Genomic DNA, 23,036 nt, shown 5'->3' on the forward strand with positions numbered 1-23,036 from the left:
TATACGATGTTGATCAGGTGGTTCTGCAGTTTCTTTGAGACTGTGTGGCATAATCTCTCACCATAGTCGGTGTGGTATGTTGATTGTAATGGATTTTCTATCTTCAGTCCTTTTGGTATGATGTCCATCTGTTTGCTTACTCGTATCATTTAGCATATCTTCAGACTGTGGGATGTTTTATCACATGCTCTTTGTATTTGTGCCTCTAAAAAGGATAAATTTCAATCTTTAAATTTGTGCTTTTAATTCCATGTGTGAATTAAAGTGGTATGTTTATCACAATGGCTAGAAACAGAATTCAAAATCCTTTCTGCGGTGAAAAAACAGTGAGGAGTCCTTGTGGCACCTTTAGAGACTAACAAATTTATTTGGGTATAAGGTTTCATAAGTTGCAACCCACTTCACAAATTTTAATAATTCTGATGAAATCATAAGTAACTCAGAATGGAGAAGGTGAGAGACTATAGTACTTTTCCATTGAGTGCTATATGATTTGTAATCTCCTCATGCTTTCCATAGATTTTGAAATTCTAGTTTGAAATACTGTCTAGATGTTAGAGTACTTGTCTAATACTTCTATCTAATGCCCATTCTTCATGGGTGTGGTACTGAAGGTTTATACATAACCTGATACATAAGGTTTCTCAAGGCATGTTCATTGTTAATATTGCGCTTTAGTTTAGTCTTAAACACAAGATTAGAACCTCACTTCAAGATCTGACGAGAAGATCCTGGATTGTATAAAAATACCTTGTTAAAACTAGGGCTGTCAAACAATTAAAAAAATTAATCTTGATTAATTGTACTGTTAATAATAGAATATCCTTTATTTAAATATTTTTGGATGTTTTCTACATTTTCAAATATATTGATTTAAATTATAACACAACACAGTGTACAGTGTTCTTTATTTTTTATTACAAATATTTCTGCTATAAAAACAAAAGAAATAGTATTTTTCAATTCACCTCATACAAGTACTATAATAAATTCTCTTTATCATGAAAGTTGAACTTACAAATGTAGAATTATGTACAAAAAATAACTGCATTCAAAAATAAAACTGTGAAACTTTAGAGCCTACAAGTCCACTCAGTCCCACTTCTTGTTCAGTCAGTCACTCAGACAAACAAAAAGAACAGGAGTCCTTGTGGCACCTTAGAGACTAGAGACTAACAAATTTATTTGAGTATAAGCTTTCGTGAGCTACAGACCACTTCATCGGATGCATAGACTGGAACATACGGCAAGAAGATATTTGTACATACAGAGGAGCTACTTCCACCTTTTCATGTTCTCTGTATGTATAAATATCTTCTTGCTGTATGTTCCAGTCTATGCATCCGATGAAGTGGTCTGTAGCTCACGAAAGCTTATGCTCAAATAAATGTGTTAGTCTCTAAGGTGCCACAAGTACTCCCGTTCTTTTTACGGCTACAGACTAACGCGGCTGCTACTCTGAAATCAGACAAACAAATTTGTTTACATTTGTAGGGGATAATGCTGCCCGCTTCTTTTTTACAGTGTCACCTGAAAGTGAGAACAGGTGTTCACATGACACTATTGTAACCAGTATTGCAAGATATTTGTGTCAGATGTGTTAAAGATTCATATGTTTCGTCATGCTTCAGCCACCATTCTAGGGGACATACGTCCATGCTAATGGGGGTTCTGCTCGATAACGATCCAAAGCAGTGCAGTCCGATGCATGTTCACTTTCATTGTCTGAGTCAGATGCCACCAGCAGAAAGTTGATTTTATTTTTTGGTGGCTTGGGTTCTGTAATTTCCACATCGGAGTATTGCTCTTTTAAGACTTCTGAAAGCGTGTTCCATACCTCATCCCTCTCAGATTTTGGAAGGCACTTCAGATTCTTAAACTTTGGGTCGAGTGCTGTAGCTATCTTGAGAAATCTGAGATTGGTAACTTCTTTGCATTTTGTCAAATCTGCAGTGAAAGTGTTTTTAAAATGAACAACATGCTGGGTCAGCATCTGAGATTGCTATAACATGGAATATCTGGCAGAATTCAAGTAAAACAGCAGAAAACATACTATTTTCCCCTGAGAAGTTCAGTCACAAATTTAATTAAGTCTTTATTTTTTTAATGGGTGTCATCAGCATGGAAACCTGTCCTCTGGAATGGTGGCTGAAGAATGAAGGGTCATATGAATGCTTAGCATATCTGGCACGTAAATAACTTGCAATGCCAGCTACAAAAGTGCCATGTGAATGCCTGTTCTCACTTTCTGGCGACATTGTAAATAAGAAGAGGGCAGCATTATATCCTGTAAATGTAAACAAACGTGTTTGTCTTAGTGATTGGCTGAAGAAGTAGGACTGAGTGCACTTATAGGCTCTGAAGTTTTACATTGTTTTGTTTTTGAGTGCAGTTATGTAACACAAAGAAATCTACATTTGTAAGTCGCACTTTCACAATAAAGAGATTGCACTACAGTACTTGTGTGAGGGGAATGGAAAAATACTATTTTGTTTTGTATTTTTACAGTGCAAATATTTGTAATAAAAATAAGTGTACACTTTGTATTCTGTGTTGTAATTGAAATCAATATATTTGAAAATGTAGAAAAACATCCACAAATATTTAGTACATTTCAATTGGTATTCTACTGTTTAACAGTGTGATTAAAACTGCGATTAATCACAATTAATTTTTTAATCATGATTAATATTTTTGAGTTAATCGCCTGAGTTAACTGCGATTAATCGAGAGCCCTAGTTAAAACAGAACTTCACTAAAAGCAAAGGGAAGCTAAGAAAAGTACAGTTCTTTCACAGTTTTCCTCAATGTGAGTCTCCTTTTCAATGTATTGTATATTCAGTTCCTGTGTCTTGCTGTCCCTTCAGAGTAATAGAGGCCTCAGACTGAATATGTAATACATGTATTCTGTTGTAATTATTCTTGGAACAAGGAAAATGACCTCTTGGTTTCCTTGGCAACTTAGAACTTCTTTTAGAATGATGTCAGGAAAACAAAGTGTGTTCCTGAATGAAGTAGGTATTTCACAAGCTTAGTCTAAGGACTGCAGAGAGGAGGGACTGGTAACACATTGTGCTTCCAGAAACCAGAATAAATGTTCATGGTTATCTACAGTATTAAATGGTAAAGCTACAGGTAGTGTGATGGAAGGGAGTATATTCATATGTGATAATGATTGTAGAAAAAACTTGGCATCTACAATAAATTCCATCTTTCTTTATTCTAACTTAAATTTCCCATTAGGTGAGGTTACATGTAGAAGATACTTCATACCACAGTAGCTTTTGAAGGGCTTTCCTTGGTGAATAGTAACAGTATTTTCTTTTTCTGTAATTTGCAGGAAAAAGAGACTGGAGCGAAACTTCACATTGAAAGAAAGCTCTTTTTTTTTTTTTTTTTTTTTTTTTTTTTTTTTTTTAAAGTTAACTATACCCCAGGAACTGTAACCCAAATGTTTCTCTGTCCGTGGAGAAGATTTCATTTTTGAAACAAGATTTCTACGGAAGGTATGAATATTTACTCTTCCTCTTTAAAGCTCATTTGTTTCATAATAAATACAACTTTACAATGCATCTCAGTATTCAGAACTTGAAAATTTTACTTGGCATTTCATACTGAGAGGTAGACAAGAGGAGAGTGGTGATGCTGGAAGGGCTCTAACCAATGTGGTTCATCTCCTCTACCACCGTTTGGAGGTATGTGATATACAGGAGCTCAGTCTAGTTAATCTGATGATTGTTTCTGGCCTTAAACTCTGTAAATCTGTGACTCATAGATGATAAGGCCAAGAAGTATCACTGATAATCTGACTTCCTTATAACACATCCCATAAGACTTCTGAACTCTTTGAACTAGAACATCTCTTTTAGAAAAGCTTCCAGTTTTGAGTTAAAAATTTCCTATGACAGAGACTCCACCACAACCCTCGCTAAGTTGATCCAACGGTTCCTTGCCCTTCCTCTTAAAAATGTGGACCTTATTTCCAGTCTGAATGTGTCTAGTTTCAACTTCCAGTCATTGAATCTTGTTAGACCTTTGACTGCTAGATTGAAAAGCATATTATCACATTTTTATTCCCCACGTAGGTACTTATAGACTGTCATCCGGTCACCCCTTAAAGAGAAGTTAAGCTAGATAGTCTCAAGGAGCTCAGTCACCATAAGGCAAGTTTCTTCTTCGAGTGATTGCACCTTCATTCCTTTTGAGGTGTTATGCATGTCTCCTTAGCATCCTTGCGCTGCTGCACAATGGTATGAAAGGCAGGGCTGACAGTGCCCTGCCCCAGAGTTCCTTCTTACTGCCCTTGATCAGTAGAGTGCGTCAGCTTACAGCTGTGATTTTTCTCCTACTCCAGGGCATTTAACTCACTTCTGCCCGGCATTTACTTGGTCTTGCTAGTATTCAATCTGAGCCAGTTGATCTGTGTTGTCTAGTCTATATAGGTTGTATATAGACTAGACTATAGTGTCTGAGCGTGTTTCAGTAGTGCATTAAGGAATGTGACTACACATCTCTCCTGTGTTGTTCCCTCATCCTCTACCCAGAAGGAGAGTTGTGTGCAGTGGAATGTCTTGTTTTAGGGGTGTGTGTGTGTGTGTGTGTTTTAAATGTACCTGTTGCTTTGTGTTCACATTAGAGAAAGCAACATCAAAGAAACATGGAGCAGCAGGTTCTTCTTCGAGTGATTGCTCATATCCATTCCAGTTAGGTGTGTGCGCCGCGCGTGCACATTCATCGGAAAACTTTTACCCTAGCAACTCGGTGGGCCGGCAGGTCGCCCCCTAGAGTGGCGCCATCATGGCGCTTGATATATACTCCTGCCGGCCCACCCGCTCCTCAGTTCCTTCTTACCGCCCGTGTCGGTCGTTGGAACAGTGGAGCGCGGCTTAGCTGACCTCCACTTCCCTAGCTACTCGTAGTTCTCGTATATAGTTATGCAGTTATAATCCTTTTATATATATATTTGCATAGTTATACATTTTTTCTTTGCTAACATAGTTAGTTTAGTAATTGTTAGCGGGGTTCAGGAAATAGCCCCTTCCATGAACCCGGTGCCGGAGCCCATGCACGGCTCACCGGGTTTTAAAATGGGCTCGGCCTGCCAGAAGCCGATGCCGAAGGGAGATCCACACGACTCCTGTTTGAAGTGCACTTGACAGCTAAGTGCCCCATTTGCAAGGCTTTTAAGCCGAGAACAAAAAGGAGCGCCGAGCGATGATCAAGCGGCTGGCAGAAGCGCCTCCTCGGCACCGGACCCCGCCGGTACTGCCAAGGCCTTTCGGCACCGGCCGTCGCCGGCACCGAAGTCGACTCGGCACCGCTCCCTTCCTCCGAGGTCGAGACAGCCTACGATTCCTGCTGGTGCCCGATGGCTCCCCGGCATGCGCCGTGGTTGAGCCCCCTGCTCCTGCTGCTTCCGTGCCACCTGCATCGCAGCCAGAGAGCTCGTCTGAGTCGGATTGCCCGGCACCGACACCTGCAGAGGCACCGATGACATCGGCACCGTCGATTCCAGTCCCCCAGGGCCATTGAATCCGGTGCCTGACAGCTCCCCGGCACGCGCCGTGGTAGAGCTTACTGCTCCTGCTGCTTCCGTGCCAACTGCACCGCAGCCAGAGAGCTCGTCTAAGTCGGATCGCCTGGCACCGACACCTGCTGAGGCACCGACAACGTCGGCACCGTCGATCCCGGTCCCACAAGGGCCGTAGAATCCGGTGCCTGACGGCTCCCCGGCACGCGCCGTGGTTGAGCTACTGCTCCTGCTGCTTCCGTGCCAACGGCACCGCAGCCAGAGAGCTCGTCTAAGTGGGATCGCCTGGCACCGACACCTGCTGCGGCACCGACGACGTCGGCACCGTCGATCCCGGTCCCACAAGGGCCGTAGAATCCGGTGCCTGACGGCTCTCCGGCACACGCCGTGGTTGAGCTACTGCTCCTGCTGCTTCCGTGCCAACGGCACCGCAGCCAGAGAGCTCGTCTAAGTCGGATTGCCCAGCACCGACACCTCTGAGGCACCGACAACGTCGGCACCGTCGATTCCAGTCCCACAAGGGCCGCAGAATCCGGTGCCTGACGGCTCCCCGGTGCGCGCCGTGGTTGAGCTTATTGCTCCTGCTGCTTCCGTGCCGACGGCACCACAGCCAGACAGCTCATCTAACTCGGATCGCCTGGCACCGACATCTACCGAAGCTCTGACGGCCTCGGTACCGTCGATCCCGGTCCCACGAGGGCCATGGAATCCGGTGCCTGACAGCTCCCCAGTATGCACTGTGGTTGAGCCTGCTGTTCCCTTCACGCCGGAGACATTACCAACGGCGAGGGATCTCATTGCCATGACAGAGTCGATGCTGCCTGACCCCGGCACCGCCGGTGCGGGTAATACAGTCTCTTCATGTGACCGTCCTCTGTCAGCACAGCAGAGCGGCACCGTTCATGATCACGGTCCCGCAGACACTCCAGGTCCAGTCGGCACGCCCGACATCACTTGCAGTCCCGGTGCTGTTTTCCTCATCGGTACTGGTCGCACTCACTGCACCGGTCGGTATCCCGTTCGCCGACCCGCTATCGGCACCGTTCCAACTCCCGGCACCGCGACAGGTACCTTGACTCCTGTAGCCTCTCCCCGAGCCCCGAGATCTCGGTCGACCTCCCGGCACCGTTCTGGTTGCGGGTCTGGATCTCGTTCCAGGTACCAGTACGCCTCCCGGTGCTGGTTCCCGGTGCCGAGTTGGGCAAGGTCCGATAGAGTCAGAGACTCTGCCTGTGCCTTCTTCTAGTACCTCCATGGCCATCCGGACACGCATCCGTGTCATCCCACATGCACAGATCTTATGCTCAGGACCACGATTCTGATATGATGGCCAGCGGGCGCCAGCCCCGAAACCGAAAGAGGCTTGGCGAATGAACCTGTTTGGCCGCCAGGTGCACTCTGCAGAGGCCCTGCAGCTCTGGGTAGCAAAGCAACAAGCCTGGCTTAGCTGCGATAGTTATAGCACCTGGGTGAAGGTAGTTTAGTTTATGGAGTTTCTCCCTCAAAACTCCCGCCAAGAGTTCGCTGCCGTCTTGGAGGACGGGGGGAAAAAAGGTACCCAGAGCGTCCCTCCAGGCCTCGTTGGACGCAGCAGACTCTGCAGCCAGGACTCTGGCCTTTGGTGTCGCCATGAGGTGCATCTCATGGCTTCAGGTTTCAAACCTCCGGCCGGAGCTGCAGTATGCCATTCAGGATTTACCCTTTGTTGGTAAAGGCCTTTTGCGGCAAAGACAGCCCCAGGCTGCCAAGCCTGATGGACAATAGGGTCCTAATGCGCTCTCTCAGCATGCATATGCCAGCGACCAAACACAGGCCTTTCTCTCCCCAGCCGCCATACTCTGTGCCTGGCCAGAGACAGGACTTTGGCAAACGCCGAGGCCAAGGTGGTCGCAGACGAACGTCAGGACCCCTAAAGAGCCAAGGTCAAGGTCACTCGCAATTACCACTGGGACCAAAGACGAACCTTCCAAGGTGCGCCTGAGGGCGGTGTACCAGTCACAGGCCGGGATCCCAATCCCGCTTTCTCCTGGCGTGGCCCCAGTTAATTTCAGATCGCTGGATCCTGCGCACGGTGGAGCATAGGTACCACCTCTAATTTGTTCCAGCCCTGTCCCCCTTCAGGGACCCCTCTCACGAGCAATTCCTCGTACAAGAGGTGCAGACGCCGATGGACGAAAAGGGCAAGGGGTTTTACTCCCGTTATGCCCTAGTCCCCCACTCGAACGCAGGTCTCAGACCTTCCTAGTCCTGCACGGACTCAACCGGTTTAGGATAAGGTTGAAGTTCCGCACGGTATCCCTGGGAACCATTATTCCATCCTTGCCTCCTGGGGGCTACTATGCCGCCCTCGATATGAAGGACGCATACTTTCGCAATCAGTACTTCTGGTTTACGGCCATAGTCGCCGCCTACCTTCGCTGATGTCGGATATGCTTTTTTCCGTATCTGGACGATTCGCTTATCCGAGGAGACTCTGAGACACAAACCACTCAGCGCGTGGGCATCGTCACGGTCTTATTCACAGGTCAAGGCCTGATGATTACTATAGAGCAATCCACTCTGGTTCCCACGCAGAGGTTGGACTTCCTAGGGGCTATCCTGGTCTCCTACCTAGCCGGAGCCTGCCTATCACAACTGCGGTTTTAGGCGATGGCAACATTCATCTGAGGTCTGCAGGCTTTCCCAACGACCTCGGCTCGTACTTGTCTCAGTCTCCTGGGTCCATGGTTGCCCGCAAGTTTGTAACCAAACACGCCAAGCTCCGCCTCCGTCCTCTCCAAGTCCGGCTCACCTCGGCGTACCACCCGGACAGGGAGCTGATGGTCATGGTAGTCACCGTTCCCTCGAGCACCTTAGGCTCCCTAGAGTGGTGGCTAACTCCCTCCCTGGTGTGGGCAGGGATGCGGTTTCATCCGCCCCAGCCCTCACTGCCCCTGACGACGGACGCGTCATCTCTCTGCTCAAGTGCTCATGGTCACCTCCGAGCTTAAGGCCTTTGGTCTTCTCGGGAGCTGGCATTCCACATCAATGCCCCAAAAATGAGAGTAGTCCGCCTGGCTTGCCAGGGGTTCCAGCGGCAGCTGCGAGGCCGTTGTATCTCGGTGTTTACAGCCAACACAGCGGCCATGTGCTTCATAAATATCCAGGGAGGGACATGGTCCTTCCCCCCCTTTTTTGTCAGGAGGCCATCCATTTCCGGGACTTTTGCATAGCCCACTCGATGGAGCTGGTGACGTCCTTTCTCCCAGGCGTTTGGAACGTCTTGGCGCTTTAACTCAGCAGGTCTTTCCTGTCTTACGAGTGATCACTTTGCCCCATGTGAGGCGTTCTGCTTTCCAGAAGCGGAGAGGTTTCCTCACATAGACCTGTTCGCTCACCGCGAGAGCAGAAAATGCCAGATGTTCTGCTCCTTCCAAGGTCTCTCCTCAGGATCGATCTTGGACGCATTCCTGATGCCGTGGAAAGGCCAACTCTATTATGCCTTCCCACTGTTCCCACTGGTTCATTAGGTCCTGCTCAAACTCCACAGGGGCGGAGCGCGCATCATCATGATCACTCCAGAGTGGTCCAGGCAGCACTGATATACCACGTTGCTTGACCTGTCAATAACAGACCCAATTACCCTGCCACCCCACCCAGACCTCATCACTCAGGGCAACGACAGGCTTCGTCACTTGGACCTGCAGCCTCTTCGCCTCACGGTGTGGCTGCTGCGTAACTGAGCCGGGGTGACAGGAAGCCCTCCACCTGGTCAACGTACCGGGCCAGGTGGAAGCGTTTCTTCTACAGCTGCAATACGCTCAATCTTGCTCCTACTGAGGTCTCGATCCCCTCTATTTGGCCTGCCTCTGGCCTTCAGCGGCAGGACCTGGCGGTATCATCGCTGAGGATACACTCAGCAGCCATCTCTACCTTCCAGCCAGGCTAAGGTGGACGTTCCGTGTTCTCACGCTCTATGGGTTCGAGATCCCTCATGGGCTTGGAGAGCTTGCACCCTCGGGTGCGCCGCCCAGCCCCAACCTGGGACCTCAACCTAGTTTTAACCAGACTTATGTCTCCCCCAGTCGAGCCGTTCACGACTGGCCCTCTGCTATACCTGTCTTGGACGACAACTTTCTTCGTAGCTGTTACATCGGCCAGACGGGTCTCCGAGCTCAGAGCTCTTACGGTGGTTCCGCCGTACACTAGGTTTCACAAAGACAAGGTGCAGTTATGACCGCACCCAGCTTTCCTCCCTAAGGTGGTTTCGGCCTTTCATGTTACCCACAGCTCAACGCAATGGGCACAACCATTGCACTCCTTGGACATCTGTGGAGTGCTCGCATTTATATTGCGCTGCCAGAACCATTTCGTAAGGTGCCCCAGCTCTGTCACAGTAGCGGGCCAAAGGGAGGGCTTGCTTGTTTTCCTCTCAGAGGATCTCATCTTGGGTGATGGCGGACTTCCGCACTTGTTATGATTTGGCTCATATTTCCCCAAGCCACATCATCGTACAGTCTACCAGGGCTCAGGCTTCATCTGCCACCTTGCTGGCTCGTGTTCTTACCCACGAGATCTGTCGCGCAGCTCCGTTGGTCCTTGGTCCATACCTTTGCTTCGCAGTATGCCCTGGTTCAACAGTCAAGAGATGCTGTAGCCTCTGGCTCAGCAGTTTTCATTCTGCCACATTTCACTCCGACCCCACCGCCTACGTAAGGCTTGGGATTCACCTAACTGGAATGGATATGAGCAATCACTCGAAGAAGAAAAGACGGTTACTCACCTTTGTAACTGTTGTTCTTCGAGATGTGTTGCTCATATCCATTCCACACCCGCCCTCCTTCCCCACTGTCGGAGTAGCCGGCAAGAAGGAACTGAGGAGCGGGTGGGCCGGCAGGAGTATATATCAAGCGCCATGATGGCGCCACTCTAGGGGGCGACCTGCCGGCCCACCGAGTTGCTAGGGTAAAAGTTTTCCAACGAATGTGCACGCGCGGCGCACACACCTAACTGGAATGGATATGAGCAACACATCTCGAAGAACAACAGTTACAAAGGTGAGTAACCGTCTTTTATGAGGTTCTGATGGCTCTTAGTTCCTGGGGGAGTTCATTCCACGGTCTAAGATGTCTCTGAGAAGGTTCTCTCTTTCGCACAGATAAGCTTTACTCTTTATTGTTGAGAATTCCATTGTATGAGAGGACCATAGTTGTTTCCCCCATTCTTCATCCCAGTGCTTTAGATGGCCTTCTAGAAGTCCTGGGCTCAGGCCACGGAGTGTTTTGAAGATCAGGACTGAGACCTTGAACTTAATTTGAAAATTTATTGGAAGCCAGTATAGAGAGCAGAGGGCAGTTTGGTATGTTTATGGTAGTTTGTATTCCTGAAGAGATGGGCTGCAGTGTTCTGAACTAGTTCAGGTTTCCTAAGTGCTGAAGGCTTCATGCCCAGGTGTATTGTCTTGGTGTAATCCAACCAAGAGGTGATCAAGGCATGAATATCTGAAACCAGATTTTCTTCCACCAGGATAGGATGAAGTTTCCTAGCCAAGCAGAGGGGTGGCAAGCAGTACTTGTGGATTCTGCTATGTGAGAGTTCAGCATCAGTGAGGAATCCAAGATAACTTCTAGACTACGAACTAGACTAGACTAATTGTGGGTGTGTCTCTTCAACCAATGGAGAGGGCACTGAATCTGCAAGCTCTTCAAAATATTTTCTTCTGCCCACCAGCATCACCTCTGGTTTGCTTGGGTTCAGTTTCAGCCAGCTGGTTTTCTCCAAGCACCAGGCAATCTTGGTGGTAGTGGAGTCGTGAAGGATAGATAGAGCTCTGTGTCAGGTCAGCTGTGTATCACTGGCATTTGAGTCCAAGTTTTCTGACCAGTTCAACTGGTGTTTTCATGTACATACTGAAAAGAAGCAGATTGAAAATTGATCCTTGTGGAACTTTACAAGCGAGGGGACTAGTGGTGATGCTGCAGTTCGCCATTACTACTCACTGGGTTCATCCCACCAGGAAGGACTCAGACCATTTTAGTATATTATCTTGGACCCATGCCACTTCTCAGGCAAGCCAGCAGAATCTCATGATCAACATCAAATGCTGCCTATCTTTTGTAGGCATTGTGATAGTCTGGTGATGGGACTGGGTACAACTTTAGAAAAGTAGATGATCAGCTCGGTTTAATTAGCGTAGGTTTGGCATTGGAGCCTGTGGTAACTTAACACCTCTTCAAGTGGTCTCATGCAGATTTTGAAGAGGAGGCAAACTAAAATGGATACCTCTGGGACACGTGGGAATGTGCTCTTGGTAAGGAGAAGCCTATCACCTCTCTGGAGGTTTGCTTGAAGAGGACTGATTGGTTTGCCATAGACAACAAATGCTTTCACAGAGTATTGCAGCATTCAGAACTAAGTGCAAAACCGATCTCACATTAGATAGTCTCTCTTCATATACTATCTCTCTCTTCCAAGCACCCCTATCTGTTAACTTTCAAGTGATCCTCACAAAGAAAGGGACAATTTTGTTTTTTATTACATGTTTTAATTAGAAGGGGCTCAGATACAAATGTTATGAGGATCATATAAGAAGAGTCCTGCATATTTCATGATTTCATAGGCATAGAATTTGTCTTGGAATTCAGCCCTTGATGGATAATTGTGCTCCAGAATCTCAGCTTTCATTTCAAAATGTTTTTTAGCTCATATAATTGTGGCGAAGATTTTGAAAATGTGAAGAGTGCATCCAATGTTGATTTAAGAGTTGTCAGGGATGGCAAATGCACCAGAATCCTTGGTAATTTGTTCCAATGCTTAATTACTCTCACTGTTAAAAATTGATGCCTTATTTCTACTCTGAATTTGTGTACTTCAAATTCCAGCCATTGGATTGTGTTACATCTTTCTCTGCTGGTCTGAGGAGCTCATCATTAAATATTTGTTCCTCATGTAGATTGTTATACACTGTTATCAAGTCCCCCCCTTAACCTTTACTTTAAGCTAAATAGATTGAACTCTTTGAGCCTATCACTGTACGGCAGGTTTTCTAATCCTTTAGTCATTCTTATGATTCTTCTCTGAACCCTCTCCAATTTATTACTTGCTGGAACCAGTTACAAACTGCCCACTTCTCTGGTGTACTTCTGGGGAAAGAGGTTCTAAGCTAGGTTGATGAGAATAATGAGGAGCCACAGCCTGGGAAGCTGGGCTACCTGAAGAGCATGGGGGAGGAGGGAAGCCTCAGAAATTATAATTTTTAAGAATCAGTAAGAACATAAGAACGGCCATGCTAGGTCAGACCAAAGGTCCATCTAGGCCAGTATCCTGTCTTCCGACAGTGGCCAGTGACAGGTGCCCCAGAGGGAATGAACAGAACAAGTAATCATCAAATGATCCTTTCCCTGTTGCTCATTCCCTGCTTCTGGCAAAGAGAAGCTAGAGACGTCATCCCTGCCCATCCTGGATAATAGCCATGGATGGACCTATCCTCCATGAACTTATCTAGTTCTATTTTGAATCTTGTTATAGTCTTGGCCTTCACAACATCCTCTGGCAAAGAGTTCCACAGGTTGACTGTACCTTGTGCAAAGAAATACTTCCCTTTGTTTGTTTTAAACCTGCTGCCTGTTAATTTGATTTGGTGACCCCTAGTTCTTGTGTTATGAGGAGTAAATAACACTTCCTTATTTACTTTCTCCACACCAGTCATGATTTTATAGATATCAATTATATCCCCCCTTAGTTTTCTTTTTTCCAAGCTGAATAGTCGCAGTCTTTTTAATCTCGCCTCATATGGAAGCCGTTCCATACCCCTAATAATTTTTGTTGCCCTTTTCTGAACCTTTTCCAATTCCAGTATGTCTTTTTTGAGATGGGGCTACCACTCTGCACATAGTATTCAAGACATGGGCTTACCATGGATTTATATAGAGGCAATATGATATTTTCTGTTTTATTATCTATACCTTTCTTAATGATGCCCAACATTCTGTTCGCTTTTTTGACTGCTGCTGCACTTTGAGTGGATGTTTTCAGAGAACTATCCAGAATGACTCCAAGATCTTTCTTGAGTGGTAACAGCTAATTTAGAGCCCATCATTTTATATGTGTAGTTGGGATTATGTTTTCCATGTGCATTGAATGTCATCTGCCATTTTTGTTGCCCAGTCATCCAGTTCTGTGAGATCCTTTTGTAACTCTTCTCAGTCTACCTGGGACTTAACTGTCTTGAGTAGTTTTGTGTCATCTGCAAAGTTTGCCATCTCACTGTTGATCCCTTTTTCCAGATCATTAATGAATATGTTGAATAAGACTGGTCCCAGTACAGACGTCTGGGGAACACCACTATTTGCCTCTCTCCATTCTGAAAACTGACCATTTATTCCTACCCTTTGTTTCCTATCTTTTAACCAGTTACCAGTCCATGAGAGAACCTTCTCTCTTATCCCATGACAACTTTCTTTGCTTAAGAGTCTTTAGTGAGGGATCTCGTCAAAGGCTTTCTGAAAATCTGAGTACACAATATCTACTGGATCCCCCTTGTCCACATGCTTGTTGAACCCCTCAAAGAATTCTAGTAGATTGGTGAGGCCCGATTTCCCTTTACAAAAACCGTGTTCACTATTCCTCAACAAATTGTGTTCATCTATGTGTCTGACAGTCTTGTTCTTTATTATAAGTTTCAGTAAGTTTTGTATCAATGATTGTTTTCACCTGAGCTGCACATGTGTATTTTTTGCATTGGAAGGGAGAAAGGGAGAGGATGAAGCATATTTTATGGCAATAAAATAGATCAGTGTTGCCAGAGAATTTAGGAGTGCTTGTTTATAATCCACAGAAGTACACACTTATAGATAGATAAAGTGTTGCTACAATATCCTGAGCAATGACTTTTTAATTAAATAACTGTATTGTCAAGTGCAATTCATATAAAAAATTCTTCTGACCATTTGAGCACTGAGATCTATACAAAATGTTTGCAGCATTCTTTTACAGTTAAATGAAGACTAATAGTTATAAAATGCCAATATATAAGCTTTCAAAGACATGCAGTTAGTCAATCTTGCATCTTCTGTTAGATCACACTGACTAAATGATTCATCTAGTGGTTGGCATTTTAATAGCTCATAGTGGTAAATACTGTGTCCTTTCTCTGGCTCTGTTCCCCTCCAACCCCCGCCAAAAAAAAGCCCAGATAGATATTTTGACACATTTAAGGCTTGTCTTCCCTGGAACAGTTAGCTCAAGTTAGCATGCTTGAGTTATTGCACTTGAATTACTGTAGCTAGAGTGAGTGACCACACTTCTAGAAAACACTGGAGTTTCAAAACTACATTGGAGTTATACGGCCTGATTTGATTTAAATGCAGTAGGAGCAAGAGAACACAGAAAGTAAACGTCCTTTTACTTAGCGGGGAAGGAGAGCTAATAACAGATGACATCAAGAAGACTGAGGTGTTCAATGCCTATTTTGGTTGTCTTCACTAAAAAGGTTAATGGTGACCAGATACTCCACACAATTAATATTAACAATGGAAAAGGTATTAAAGCCAAAATAGGGAAAAAACATATTAAAGAATATTTAGATAATTTGGATGTATTCAGTTTGGCAGGGCTTGCTGAAATTCATCTAGGGTATTTAAGGAACTAGCTGAAGCATTCACAGAACCGTTAGCAGTTGTCTTTGAGAACTCATGGAGGATAGATAAGGTCCCAGAGAACTGGAGAAGGCAAACATAGTACGGTACCTGTTTTTAAAAAGGGGAACAAAGATCAGAAGTGTTACAGACCAGTGAGCCTAACTTCGATACCTGGAAAAATAGTGGAACAAATTATTAAACAATCAATTGGTAAGTAAGACGGTAACTGGTTAAAAGTAATAGCCAACATGGATTTTTCAAGAGCAAATCACTGCAAACAACCCCATTTTCTTCTATGACTATGGCTGCAGCTGGCTTAGTGGATAGGAAGGAAGTAGTAGATGAGATTTTAGTAAGACGTTTGACACAGTCTCATAGACATTCTCATAAGCAAACTAGGGAAATGTGGTATAAATGAAATTACTGTAAGTTGTGTGCAGAGTTGGTTGAAAGATCATATTCGAAGAGTAGTTATCAGTAGTTCGCTGTCAAACTTAAAGCTCTTGCAGGAGGCTTGTTCTTGGTCCGGTACTATTTAGTATTTTCATAAATGATTTGGATAATGGACTAGAGAATATGCTTATAAAGTTGATGGATAACAGCAAGCTGGCAGAGATTGCAAGCACTTTGGAGGACAGGATTAGAATTTAAAACGACCTTGACAAATTGGAGAATTGATCTGAAATTAATAAAATGAAATTAAATAAAGATGAGGGCAAAATACAATGCTTAAGAAGGAAAAATGAAATGTATAACTACAAAATGGGGAATAATTGGCTAGGTGGTAGTGCTGCTGAAAGGGATCTGGAGTCTGTAGTGCATCACAAATTGAATATGAGCCAAAAATGTGATGGAGTTGTGAAAAAGGCTAATAACATTCTGGGGTGTGTTATCCAGGAGTGTCATATATAAGACATGAGAAGTAAGTGTCCTGCTGTATTAGGCACTGCTGAGGCCTCAGCAAGAGTACCATGTCCATTTCTGAGCACCACACTTAAGGAAACATGGACAAATTGGAGAGAGTTTGGAAGAGAACAACAAAAATGATTAAAGTTTAGAAAACCTGACTTTTGAGGACAGATCAAAAACCCTGGGGATGTTTAGTCTTGAGAAGAGAAGACTGAGGGAGGATCTGATACCAGCCTTCAAATATGTTAAAAACTGTTGTAAAGAGGAAGGTGCTCAACAGCTGTCCATGTTCTGGGCCCCACATTTCAGGAAAGATGTGGACAAATTGGAGAAAGTCTAGAGAAGAGCAACAAAAACAATTAAAGGTCTAGGAAACAGGGATATCAGGGTTGGAAGGGACCTCAGGAGGTCACCTAATCCACCCCCCTGCTCAAAGCAGGGCCAATCCCCAACTAAATCATCCCAGCCAGGGCTTTGTCAAGCCAAGCCTTAAAAACCTCTAAGGAAGGAGCAACAAAGAGTCCAGTGGCACCTTATAGACTAACATGTATTGGAGCATAAACCTTCGTGGGTGAATACTCACTTTGTCAGACGCATGTGACGTTGCTTTTTACAGATCCAGACTAACATGGCTGATCCTCTAAGGAAGGAGATTCCACCATCTCCCTATGTAACCCATTCCAGTGCTTCACCACCCTCCTAGTGAAAAAATTTTCCCTACTATCCAACCTAAACTTCCCCCACTGCAACTTGAGACCATTACTCCTTGTTCTGTCATCTGCAGTGACCTGTTCATGAGGGAAGATTGAAAAAATTGGGTTTGTTTAGTCTGGAAAAGAGAAGACTGAGAGGAGATATGATTGCAGTTTTCAAGTACATAAAAGGTTCTTACAAGGAGGATGGAGAAAAATTATTCCCTTAACCTCTTAGGATAGGACAAGAAGTTCTGGGCTTAAATTGCAGCAAGGGGGGTTTAGGTAGGATGTTAGAAAAAACATCCTAACTGTCAAGATGATTAAGCACTGGAATAAATTGCCTAGGAATATTATGGAATCACCATCATTGGAGATTTTTAAGAGCAGGTTAGACAAATTCCAGTCAGGGATGGTCAGATAATACTTAATCCTACAATGAATGTGGGGGCTGGAATAGATCAGTGGTTCTCAACCAGGGGTACACAGATGTTCCAGGGGGAACATCAACTCATCTAGATATTTGCCTGGTCTTACAACAGGCTACATAAAACGCACTAGCAAAGTCAGTACCAACTAAAATTTCATACAGACAATGACTTGTTTATACTGCTCTATATACTAAACACTGAAATGTAAATACAATATTTCTATTCCAATTGATTTATTTTATAATCATATGGTAAAAATGAGAAAGTAAGCAATTTTTCAGCAATAGTGTGCTGTGACACTGTCTGATTTTGTAAGCAAGTGGTTTTTAAGTGAGGTGTAACTTATGGGTATGCAAGACAAATCAGTTTCCTAAAAAGGGTACAGTCGTCTGGAAAGGTTGAGAGCCACTGGACTAGATGACCTCTCGAGGTCACTTCCAGTCCTACGATTCTATGAGTCTGTGTCCACTGAAAGTAGGACAAAAAATGAAGAGCTTATGCCTGGTCTACACTATAGAGTTAGGTCGATGCAGGGCAGCTTACATTGACCGAGCTATGGAAGTGTCTAAAATTTTGCTTCCACCGACTGCCCTGCTGTGCAGACTTAATAACTGTACCTCCATGAGAGGTGCAGAGCCAATGTTGATGTAGTTAGGTCGATGCAGTGTCAGTGTATCATAGAATATCAGGGTTGGAAGGGACCTCAGGAGGTCATCTAGTTCCACCTACTGCTCAAAGCAGGACCAACCGCAACTAAATCATCCCAGCCAGGGCTTTGTCAAGCCGAGCCTTAAAAACCTCTAAGGATGAAAATTCCACCACCTCCCTAGGTAATCCGTTTTAGTGCTTCACCACCTTCCTAGTGAAACAGTGTTTCCTAATATCCAATCTATACTTCCCCCACTGCAACTTGAGACCATTGCTTCTTATTGTGTCATCTGCCACCATTGAGAACAGCCTAGCGCCATCCTCTTTGGAACCCTCCTTCAGGTAATTGAAGACTGCTATCAAATCCCCCCTCCCTCTGCTCTTCTGCAGACTAAACAATTCCAATTCCCTCAGCCTCTCCTCGTAAGTCATTGTAGACACCGCATTACTTATGTCGACTGTTCTGGCTTTCAGAAGCAGTTCCACAAGGCCCCACACTGACAGAACTATCGATATAAGCACTTCTAGTGACGTGCACCCAGGGCCGGCTCCAGTGTTTTTGCCAGCCCAAGCGGTGGCGGGGGGAAGCCGCGATCAGTGGCACTTTGGCAGCAGCTCTACCCTGCCGCTTCATTCCTCAGCGGCAATTCACTGGTGGGTCCATCCCTCTGAGAAGGGCTGAGGGACCTGACGCTGAATTGCCGCCAAAGAGCTGGATGTGCCTCCCCAGGCACCTGCTTCCTGCGCTGGTGCCTAGAGCCAGCCCTGCATGCACCATAAGGAGCAAAATGTAGACATGCTCAAGCTATGTAATTACTGTGGCAGCTGTATGCTGACGTAGGTTAGTTCAACTTAATTTTGTAGTGCAGACATGCCCTTAGTCTGCAGCAAGGGAGATTTGGATTAGATATTAGGGGAAACTTTCTAACTCCCGGCCTACGCTACAAATGTGCATTACTATATATACATCTCTCAGGGTGTGAAAAATCAACACCCTGAGTGACGCAATTATATTGACCTAATCCCCAGTGTAGAAAGCACTATGTGGATGGGAGAGCTTCTCCCTTCAACATAGCTACTGCCTCTCATGGAGGTGTATTAACTATGCCCACTGGACAAGCTGTCCCATCGGCTTAGCAGCATCTTCACTAAAGCATTCCAGCGACACAGCTGCAGCTTTCAAAGTATACACCTGCCTGAACTATAAGGGTAGTTAAATTCTGGAGTAGGCCTCCAGTGAAGGTTATGGAATCCCCATCCTTGGACTTTTTTAAGAGCAGATTAGACAAACACCTGTCAGGGATGGTCTACTGTGCTTAGTTCTGCCTTAGTGCAGGGGTCTGGACTTGATGACCTGTTGAGGACCCTTGCAGCCCTGCATTTCTATGATTCAGTGATTAGCAAGCAGCACAGAGTAATTGGATTAGAAAAGAGAGTGGATTAGCTGCTCAGTTGTTTAAACTGAGCTATTGCACTGCAGCTGCATGACTAGCTCAGGCATCAGCATCACTAGCAAACACTACATTTTAATACAGATAAATGTAAATGTATACATATAGGAACAAAGAATGCAGGCCATACTTAAAGGATGGGGGACCCTATCCTGGGAAGCAGTGACTCTGAAAAAGATTTGGGAGCGATGGTGGATAATCAGCTGAACATAAACATCCAGTGTGGCACTGTGGCCAGAAGAGCTGATGTTTTCCTGAGATACATAAATGGGAACCTTGAGTAGGAGTGGAGAGGTTGTTCTACCTCTGTATTTGGCAGTGGTACTACCACTGCATGAATACTCTGTCCAGTCATGGTGCTCACAATTCACAAAGGATGTTGATAAACTGGAGAAGGTTCAGAGAAAAGCTGTGAGAATGATTAGAGAATTTAGACTCAAAGAGCTCAGTCTAGTTACCTTAACAAAGAGAAGGCAAAGGGGTGAGTTGATTACAATCTAGAAATATCTACGTGGGGAACAAATATATAATAGTGGACTCTTCAGTCTAGCAGAGAAAGGTCTAACATGACCCAATGGCTGAAAGTTGAATCTAGACAAAGTGAGACTGGAAATATGATTAAATTTTTAACAGAGTAATTAACCACTGGAAAAATTTACCAAAGGTTGTGGTGGATTCTTTATCCCTGACAATTCTTAAATCAAGATTGGATGCTTTTCGAAAAGATCTGTTCTACGAATTCTTTTGGGGAAGGTCTGTGACATATTCCAGTTATACAGGAAATTAGATTAGATTATCACTGTGGTCCCTTCTGCTCTTGAATCTATGAACAACCTCACCTTCTACCCCCACAGGCCAGTGAACTGTAGCTTACAGCATTGTTTAACTGGAGATTTTTGTGTGGAGATGGGAGTCAGGTTAGGGATAACACTTGAGTTGTAACTAGAGCTAACTGAGCTGTGTAGAAGTAGTCAGTTTGCTTCACATCTGCCATAGGTCATCTTAATTTAGGTTTTTATTCGTACAAGTCTGAGGAGTTGTATTGAATTCTGATGTGCAATGCAAAAAGCTTCCTCTTTCCTTTGTGGGTTTTATTGACTAAGGTATTTGCTGACAACCTACAGTGCTCTAATTTATTTTTCCTTTTCATCAAAATAACATGTAAACCAATTTTGAAGCAAAAATCTTGTTACAAATTATGTGTCATCTTCAAAGAATTCTTGCAGTATAATTTTCACCAAACAGTATGGATAGTAAACTCACTGAGGCAAGGACTATTGTTCTTTTTCTGTATGGTGACTAACAGATTGGGTTCTGAGCCTTGATAGGCATTCTTGGGCACTACTAAGGTATTAAAAAAAATGAAAATGAAGTAATATTCCTTCTAAATGAACTATTAATAGTTCACTGGTGAAAGACAGATAACTTCACATGCAGTATATATGGAATTACAATTTCTGGAATACTCCCGCTAGAGTCATTTTAAGTGATATAAAAGTATAGAAAACATTAGGACGTTACACTTAGCCAAGATAACGTGTTATTCCTTGAATTTAGCAAAGCTTTTGATACGGTCTCCCACAGTATTCTTGACAGCAGGTTAAAGAAGTATAGGCTGGATGAATGAACTATAAGGTGGTGTGATGGGGCAAGGCCAGATGGCTACAGTAAAGTAGTGAGGAACAGGTATGTTAGCCCCAGGCTAAACAAATCCCTAGTACCATGGTAACCAAGTGGTAGTTGCTCCAGGTTAATCAAGACACCTGGGGCCAATTAAGATCTTTCTAGAAGGCAGTAGAGATAGCGCCATTGATTGGGACACCTGAAGCCAATCAAGGGCTGGCTGGAACTAGTTAAAAAGGAGCTCACTTCAGTTTGTGGTGCGCGTGTGAGGAGCTGGGAGCAGGAGGCGCAAGGAGCTGAGAGTGAGAGAGTGTACTGCTGGAGGATTGAGGAGTACAAGCATTATCAGACACCAGGAGGAAGGTCCTGTGGTGAGGATAAAGAAGGTGTTTGGAGGAGGCCATGAGGAAGTAGCCCTGGGAGTTGTAGCTGTCATGCAGCTATTACAGGAAGCACTATAGACAATTGTGATCCACAGGGCCCTGGGCTGGAACCCGGAGTAGAGGGTGGGCCCGGGTTCCCCCCAAACCTCCCCACTCCTGATCAGACACAGGAGAAGTTGACCCAGACTGTGGGTTCCACCAGAGGGAAAGATCGCTGAGGTGAGCAAATCCGCCAATAAGCGCAGGACCCACCAAGGTAGAGGAGGAACTTTGTCACAGGAGATAGAAAGCTGGCTAGATCGTCGGGCTCAACAGATAGTGATCAATGCCTCCATGTCTACTTGGCAGCCGGTATCAAGTGGAGTGCTCCAGGGGTCAGTCCTGGGGTTGGTTTTGTTCAATATCTTCATTAATGATCTGGAGGATGGCAGATGGTGTGGATTGCACTCTTAGCAAGTTTGCAGATGACACTAAACTGGGAGGAGTAGTAGATGTATAAGTAAGGGCATTGCCAGTAGATCAAGGGACGTGATCATTCCCCTTCATTCTACATTGGTGAAGCCTCATCTGGAGTACTTTGTCCAGTTTTGGGCCTCACACTACAAGAAGGTTGTGGAAAAATTGGAAAGAGTCCAGCGGAGGGCAACAAAAATGACTAGGGGGCTGGAGCACATGACTTATGAGGAGAGGCTGAGGGAACTGGGATTGTTTAGTCTGCAGAAGAGAAGAATAAGGGGGGATTTGATAGCTGCTTTCAACTACCTGAAAGGGGTTTCTAAAGAGGATGGATCTAGACTGTTCTCAGTGATGGCAGATGACAGAACAAGGAGTAATGGTCTCAAGTTGCAGTGAGGGAGGTTTAGGTTGGATATTAGGAAAACCTTCTTCACTAGGAGGGTGGTGAAGCACTGGAATGGGTTACCTAGGGAGGTGGTGGAATCTCCTTCCTTAGAAGTTTTTGAGGTGAGGCTTGACAAATCCCTGGCTTGGATGATTTAGTTGGGGATTCGTCCTGCTTTGAGCAGGGGGTTGGACTAGATGATCTCCTGAGGTCCCTTCCAACCCTGATGTTCTATGATTCTATGATATGCTGGAGGGTAGGGACAGGATACAGAGGGACCTAGACAAATTAGAGTATTGGACCAAAAGAAATCTGATGAGGTTCAACAAAGACAAGTGCAGAGTCCTGCACTTAGGACAGAAGAGTCCCATGCTCTGCTAGGGACTGAATGGCTAGGCAGCAGTTCTGCAGAAAAGGACCTAGGGATTACAGTGGACGAGAAGCTAGATATGAATCGACAATGTGGCTTTGTTGCCAAGAAGGCTGACGGCATTTTGGGCTGTATAAGTAGGGGCATTGCAAGCAGATCGAGGGATGTGATCATTCCCCTCTATTCGACATTGGTGAGGCCTCATCTGGAGTACTGTGTCCAGTTTTGAACCCCACACTACAAGAAGGATGTGGAAAAATTGGAAATAATCCAGCAGAGGGCAACAAAAATGATTAGGGGGCTGGGAGCACATGACTTATGAGGAGAGGCTGAAGGAACTGGGATTGTTTAGTCTGCAGAAGAGAAGAATGAGGGGAGATTTGATAGCTGCTTTCAACTACCTGAAAGGGGGTTCCAAAGAGGATGGATCTAGACTGTTCTCAGTGGTGGCGGATGACAGAACAAGGAGCAATGGTCTCAAGTAGCGGTAGGGGATATCTAGGTTGGATATTAGGAAACACTATTTCACTAGGAGGGTGGT

At 45.0% G+C, this 23,036-nt stretch overlaps 1 protein-coding gene across 1 annotated transcript in view; it reads left to right on the plus strand.

The window, feature by feature from the left end:
* The window catches only part of PPP6R2 (protein phosphatase 6 regulatory subunit 2), a 169,140-nt gene that overhangs the window by 36,493 nt on the left and 109,611 nt on the right, over positions 1 to 23,036 (plus strand). The window contains exon 2 of the mRNA XM_050920184.1: positions 3,341 to 3,506. The gene's annotated coding sequence lies outside the window, so the exon portion shown is untranslated. The remainder of the gene's footprint in view (positions 1 to 3,340; positions 3,507 to 23,036) is intronic.

This window comes from Gopherus flavomarginatus, chromosome 1 (genome assembly GCF_025201925.1).
Source record: "Gopherus flavomarginatus isolate rGopFla2 chromosome 1, rGopFla2.mat.asm, whole genome shotgun sequence".
NCBI classification, from domain to species: Eukaryota; Metazoa; Chordata; order Testudines; family Testudinidae; genus Gopherus; species Gopherus flavomarginatus.